Below are 6,572 nucleotides of genomic sequence, written 5' to 3' on the forward strand. Positions count from 1 at the left end.
AGGAATGCGCTGAGGTGAGATGACCTGTCGGGATAAAAGCACGGCATCAGTGAAAGCTGTCGCTCCATTCTGCGGGAGCCAAGGCACAGAGATTGGCACAGAGATTGGCAGCCGACACAGAGACTGCTGGAGGTCAATACTGTGATCTGAAACTCCAGCTCAGCACCACCTCTATGATCTATTTCCAGATCAAAAGGCCTTCCATCCAATTTGAGATTGCAGCCATAGGCAAATGATCTTAGGACAAGAGGATTTTATTACAGAAATCAGACTACTATGAAATATCAGCACTTAGAGAATGCAGCTGTAAAGTCTTCTACACAGGGACAGTAAGTCAGAAAGTTCAATCTTTGAGAACATGAGACATGTAAATATCACTGTTAGACTAACCCCTGTACCTAAAACTAGAAAGTATTTTCCAATTTATAAACTTTATAAACATCTATATATATGTGTATTTTACCTTCTCATTTTACTTAAGGAGAGAGGAGACAAAAACAGAGGTTCAGTGATTTAGCTAAAGGTCCATAGTGAGCTCATGGCACTGTCAGAAACAGAACAGACTCACAACCAACACACTGCTGACAAAATCAAAATGGCCCTCAAAGAGAACCTTGATGCTGCCAGCAGTTCTGCAAGTTCCCTCAGCATCCTAGCCACACCAACCTGCATATTTGCCAAATAACTTTCACTTTCAAATCTTGCAGTGCATCTTGGAACTGTAAAACATGCAGGATTAGCAAATACGATCAGATATAATATTAGCAAATACTATCAGATGTAATATACAACATAACAGAAAGTTAATTCACTTGCAGACATCAGATCTCTCCAGGTAATTCCAGTAATAAATCTTAATCCTAATCAGCCATCTTCTTGCTATTCAGGTATCCAGTCTTTTTAAAGAACGTACAAAGGAATTGATACAAGCTCACCAAAGTGCCTCCCTTTTAGACTGGAGCATGATTTATTGCTACCATATTAAGGTGAAAGGCTACTGAATCACTTCACTCTGTCCTGGATTACATTTCAATTTTGAAGAAAAATTAAGCTTGAGAAAATAGGACTGAGGTTGATCTCCTAGGTATGCAAAACCACACAGATTAGCATTAAAGAAGAGTCACATTTTTGTAGCTTGTCTTTCTCCTACCCAAGACATTTCTGAACAAGTTTCGTGAGACCATGATACAAAGAGAAATAGAAAGAAACAAAGAGGACTGAGATGTCATGCTGTTTTATGGAAAATTTAAGGAAGCAGAAAGACTAGGGCTCAGGAAAGAAAGCACCAAATATACACCTAATGCAAAAATCTCCTTTTTTTCCCCCCCACAATATCTACCCCGTTAGGTAAATACTGTGTCTGTTTCTCAAACACAGAGTACTACAAAACTCTTCACTACAGCTTTCTTCCAACCCCACAGCATGTAATCAAACCAGCAATCACCAGGTCTGTGTTCCAAGCCTCTGACTAAGCAGAGGTATTACTAACTCACTGCAGGTTTGCACACCTATGCTTAGGAAACAACATTTATTTTAGAAGAAAACCAGTGTGAGTCCTAAGTGACACGCCTCTGTGGAGTGAGACCTTCAGACTCTGCACAGATCTGCTCCTGCCTGTGGAACACCAACTACCCCCAGACACTTACCCCAGCACTTCTGCTCTACTCATCCATGCTGCTGGAGCGACTTCTCTTTAATTTACCTCCAGTGAAATTGGCAGGGTTTGCTTAAACAAGATGATTCTTCCTAATGTGATTTCAAGAATGCATATACAAACTGCTCTGCAGGGGCAGAAACCTCCTGCAAAGGGAAGGTTGGGAGCAGCTGGAGGAGATAAAGTGTCCCACTAACGCAGCTGAATCTACTGCAGACTCTGTCAGACCCAGATAACACAGCCCTTGAAACCAGCAGACATTTTTCTCATTTGCCCAAGGCAAATAAACTAAACCCGAGACAAACTGTGCTCTTAATAACACACAGCTCCTCCTGACAAGCACATGTTGTGGTTTAAAAGACATATGAAGAATGATTTGTCTTCTCTGGACAGAAAGGTCTGTTTGGTAGGACACGCCAAGCATATGGAAACTATATGGAATGAGCAATGTTGCCATCTACTGGTGACACAGCCAACAGCTACAGGGGACTGCACAACTTCAGATACTCTCTCAGAAGAAGAATAGAGAGTGTAAGTACCTTTTTTCAGGGCATAGCGTTTGTGTCTGTACTCAACATTAAAATGTATCTTTTGCTAGCAGCTCAAGCTCAAAGCTTCTTCCATTTAACAAACCTTTACATAAAAAACATGGATTGTTTGGGGTTTGTTTTAAACAGAAAGGAGACCTTCCATTTGAGATTCAGCTCAGATCACCTTGAGTCACTGGGACAACTGATGCCCACCAGAAAACAGGATGCTGATCTTGGCATTACCAGTGCAGTTCCTGTAAGACCATGCTTTTGCAGAAGGCACTGTAAATGCTCTGTAGGGACACTAACAGCCTTTGGACCAATCTTCTAGCTTTGAGTAACTTCTCACAAGTCATAACAGCCCTTCCAAAATCCTGTTGATCGACTCCTTACCCACAGAACCTGAGCTGTTGTTCATCCATTACCTCCGGCTCTGTCAGGTCAACGCTCAACCTCTGAGTCACTAATAACAGAGTAGGAGTCTGCCGTCAGCTGTGCGGCAATGAAGGAAGAACAATGAAAAATGTGCACAACAACTGCTGCTGTATCTAGCATTCCTTCCTTGAAGCCCAAATGCTCACTAAGATAGCAGCTTGGTGCTCTGTGGGGCTGTTGGCAGCTGGATGACACCACAGCTGGCAACTTCACAGAACACCATGAACCAAGGAGTGCACTGCAATGCAAACTGGCACCTTCTGTTGCCTCCTGTGTGAACAGAATCCCAGGTGGGTCGAGTGCTCCTCTGGAACATCAGTACCCAGTGGGTGCCATGGGCCTTGAACAGTTTTCAGTGGCATTACTTGAAACTGAGAACATTTAATCTAAGAATGGTTGAGGAACTTCAAAGGCAGTTAATTAAAGCCAGCTACAATGCTAACATTGCTTTGTCTTTCAAGTTTAATTTAGAATATTTTAATTGATGTTTAGCTCCAGAAGCTGAAATTACTTTTGGAAACAAGTTTAATGCAGCTATTTGCATTATACAGTTGCGTGCTGAAACTGCAGTCAGGACAAGAGAGAAGCAGTACTGTGATGCTCACACCACATACACTGGGTTTCATGTACATACTCAGAAGATGTAACATTATGCACAAAATACATTCTTGATGGAAAAATGCTCCAAGAAATGTGAAAAATGAGATGCAAGATATGTGGCCTTCTGAAGAAAAGATGAATTTGTGTCTGGGTTATTGTAAGCACTCTTAAAACCATAATTCTGATTAACATAAACACTTAAGCATGCATGCAACTATAATCAGGATAACACATGCCTAACACTAAACATATCCCTAAAAGCCCACTGTAGATTAATGCTTTTTTATTGTATCTTAAGCACACGTTACTCACTGTCTGCATAAGGAATATTTCACAAAATAGGGCTGGCACCAGACCAGACTGAATGCTTCCAAGCATTATTCTTCAGCTTTTGCTTTTTCCCTTCTTCTCTCTCTTTTTTTTCCCCCCATTTTTTTGGTAACTGGTCTCTTCCTTTCCATGTGGGAGATCACAGTTCTTATACCATATGGAGATGCAGCAGCAGCCAATTTAAACTTGGACTTGTAATGTGTCAGTTGTGGAAAGGACTATTGCTTACATTTTCTTAGTGCTGCTGATGGATTTAGGGTGTTCCTTTAATATGATTTTTCCAACGACAGACACTGTTCAGATATTTCTCTATTCCTGTCAGACTTTTGCTTTTTCTGTATGCTGAAGCACAGTAGAAGAGGCAATACCAAAAGACAAATAATTACAGAGAACAAACCTTTTGCTGCACTTGTTGTCAGAATCTGCTTTGATCAATTTTGCATGAGCATGTGCAGATATATTTGTGCCAATTCAATTTCACTCAAATATCTACTCTGCAGGCATGGAAGCACTTGAAGCCTCTGGTCTACTGCAAGGATAATATTATAAAAAGATGAATGCTGGTTTTAAAAGTTTTTATCTGCCAGGGTTTTTTTCGAAAGTAGGGAAGTTTCGTGCAGCTAATTAATGGCTTCCAGAGGAACAGAGTCCTTCCCTCATTTTTAACCTCCCTGCTTTTATTTTGTGGCAATCTGCTGCACGTGCAAGAGGCTGTCCCTCCCAGACAGGAGCTTTAGGTGTCCTAAACAATAATTAGTGACACTTTCCTTACCATTTTTGGTCTATGCATGAAATCTCCAAAGCAGCACTAAATGTGTGCATCAATACCATGTCACTAGCAGCTGTGGCAGCCTGTGAAGCCACTCCTAGACAGCCTCAGTCTCCTCTGTCGGCTCACAGCCGTGCAAACAGAGACTGAGAACCTCAGTTGCTTCTGCTTTTTTTAAGGCAAACTTGCAGCAATAATCACAGTGAATGAGCCTTGTTCCAGAGAAGACTTTTCTCACAAGCTGGTGTTCTCTCTGTACTCAAGCAGTCAAACTGTTGCAATTGCATTAGGCCAGACCTCAGGAACTGCCTTTCCATACTGCAACTAATGCTGGCACAACTGTCTTTTTCATATATACAACATTAAAGTCATTGGCCATAGCAGCATCTATAGGGATTTTTTATCTGAAAAATATATCAGCATATTTCCTTATTTTTTATTCATGCACACTGACTTACAATGTATAGCTTGGACTTGCGTCATTTCACTTTTACCTTCAAAGTAGGAATGCCTTCATTGTGTCCTCATGCTATCAGTACAAGTATCAGTGAATCACACAATTTCTTATATTTAACGCAGGCAAGTTCCATACCCAGTGAAAACAAATACATTTTTTTGACTCTGGATCCTCCTTTTATTCTTTAGCTCTCCACTGGAAAGTCAGCGTTACCATCTGTAAGCAACTGATCCTGAATAATTTCAATGACTAATCCCCAAAAAACTCTTTTACACAGATTCAAATCCTACTGCATTAATTCAAAGAACAAAAATTATGATGGCTATTTGCTGTATCAGATTCATATTCCTCCTGCCTCTCTCATGGAATTAGAAAACTTGACCTGTCACAGACCTGGTGACAGATGTAGCTCTTATATTATTAAATGACTGATTCAGCCTCTCCATGTACAGGATAACTTTCTAGCACATTGAAATATTCTGTAGTCTTTCATTCAGGTTTTGATAGAAATAGAGAAACAGAATAAAACAGAAATAGAAAAATGGAATAGTTGCAACAGAAAAGCAGCTTCTGAACTTTACACTGGAAAGGGGAATGCTTGGGATCAGTAACTTCCAGATTCCAATACAAGTCAGACTCCAGTACAACCCAGCCTATCCACAATAAAGGAAGCTGAAAGGAGCTTAGGTGCATCCCCAAACAGGACACGTAAAGACACTCTAGTGTAGAAAATCCTACAGAAAATGAAGTTGTTAGACAGTAATTGTTTTGGATGGGATATTTTGTACTTGCACATATTGCTTTTCCGAAGAACATTAAAATGTATTCAGGAGAGAGATACAGGCTCTTAGCACCTCCTGAATTTTTTAAGACACCAATCTGACGTCTAGCATCAAAATAAACAGAATTTTTTAATGTCATTCAGGCACAAGACCTTTTTTCAGAATAATGCACAGCACATTAAGAAAACCAGCTAATGAATATCTAGAAGTAGCAGGTGAGGTACAAGATAACTAACTGATCAATATACAAATACTTCAAAAAGCTGCTGTTAGAAGACAAGAGACCTTTTAAGTATCTTTAGCAACTGGCATACAAAAGAATGCATATCTACACAGAGAAAGCTATGACTAATTTTGCAGAAAAAAATTATTAAACTCAAAATATTACACTCAGTATCCAGCAATTACACATAACAGCCCAAGTAAGGCAAGTGAAAACTAGGTGATGTTTCAAAAGGCCTCTGGAAAAACCCAACACTGAAGTATACCTGGTCATCATTGATGGGCAAGAGATGTGGCCTCCAGGATTTACAATATCACACCTTGGTAAATCAGAACTTACTCGACGTTGGGAAAGCATCACCTGCAAAACGAATGATGTGCAACATGCAGCAGGACAGCGAAGCCAAGACTAACCTAACAAAACATCAAGTTTAAAAGCTTGCTAGATTTGTATCTCTTTATGCTGAAGAAGTTCCCCATTTACCTGCAAGAGAGAGCTCTGTTTTTCCGTGCCCGGAGCCTTTTCTATCCAGGAATCCAGTGGTTTCAGGGCATTGGTGTTCTGGGCAACAACAGGGAACTTAGCTGCCAACGTTGGTCTGCTGGATACGTGGAGCTGCTGTTCTTGTTGCACAATCTGGAGCTTTTTCAATAATTCTTGAGGTGAAATCACCCCAGAGTTGGCTGCTTGATTGCCAGAGAGAGGAAGTGGCTGCCTGGGAAGTTTGGACTGTTCTTTACCAAGTGTCTGAGCCTCTAAAGTCTGGCCTGGTAGGGACCCATTGAAATACAC

The sequence above is a fragment of the Corvus brachyrhynchos genome, unplaced genomic scaffold (assembly GCF_000691975.1).
Source record: "Corvus brachyrhynchos isolate BGI_N302 unplaced genomic scaffold, ASM69197v1 scaffold191, whole genome shotgun sequence".
Taxonomy (NCBI): Eukaryota; Metazoa; Chordata; class Aves; order Passeriformes; family Corvidae; genus Corvus; species Corvus brachyrhynchos.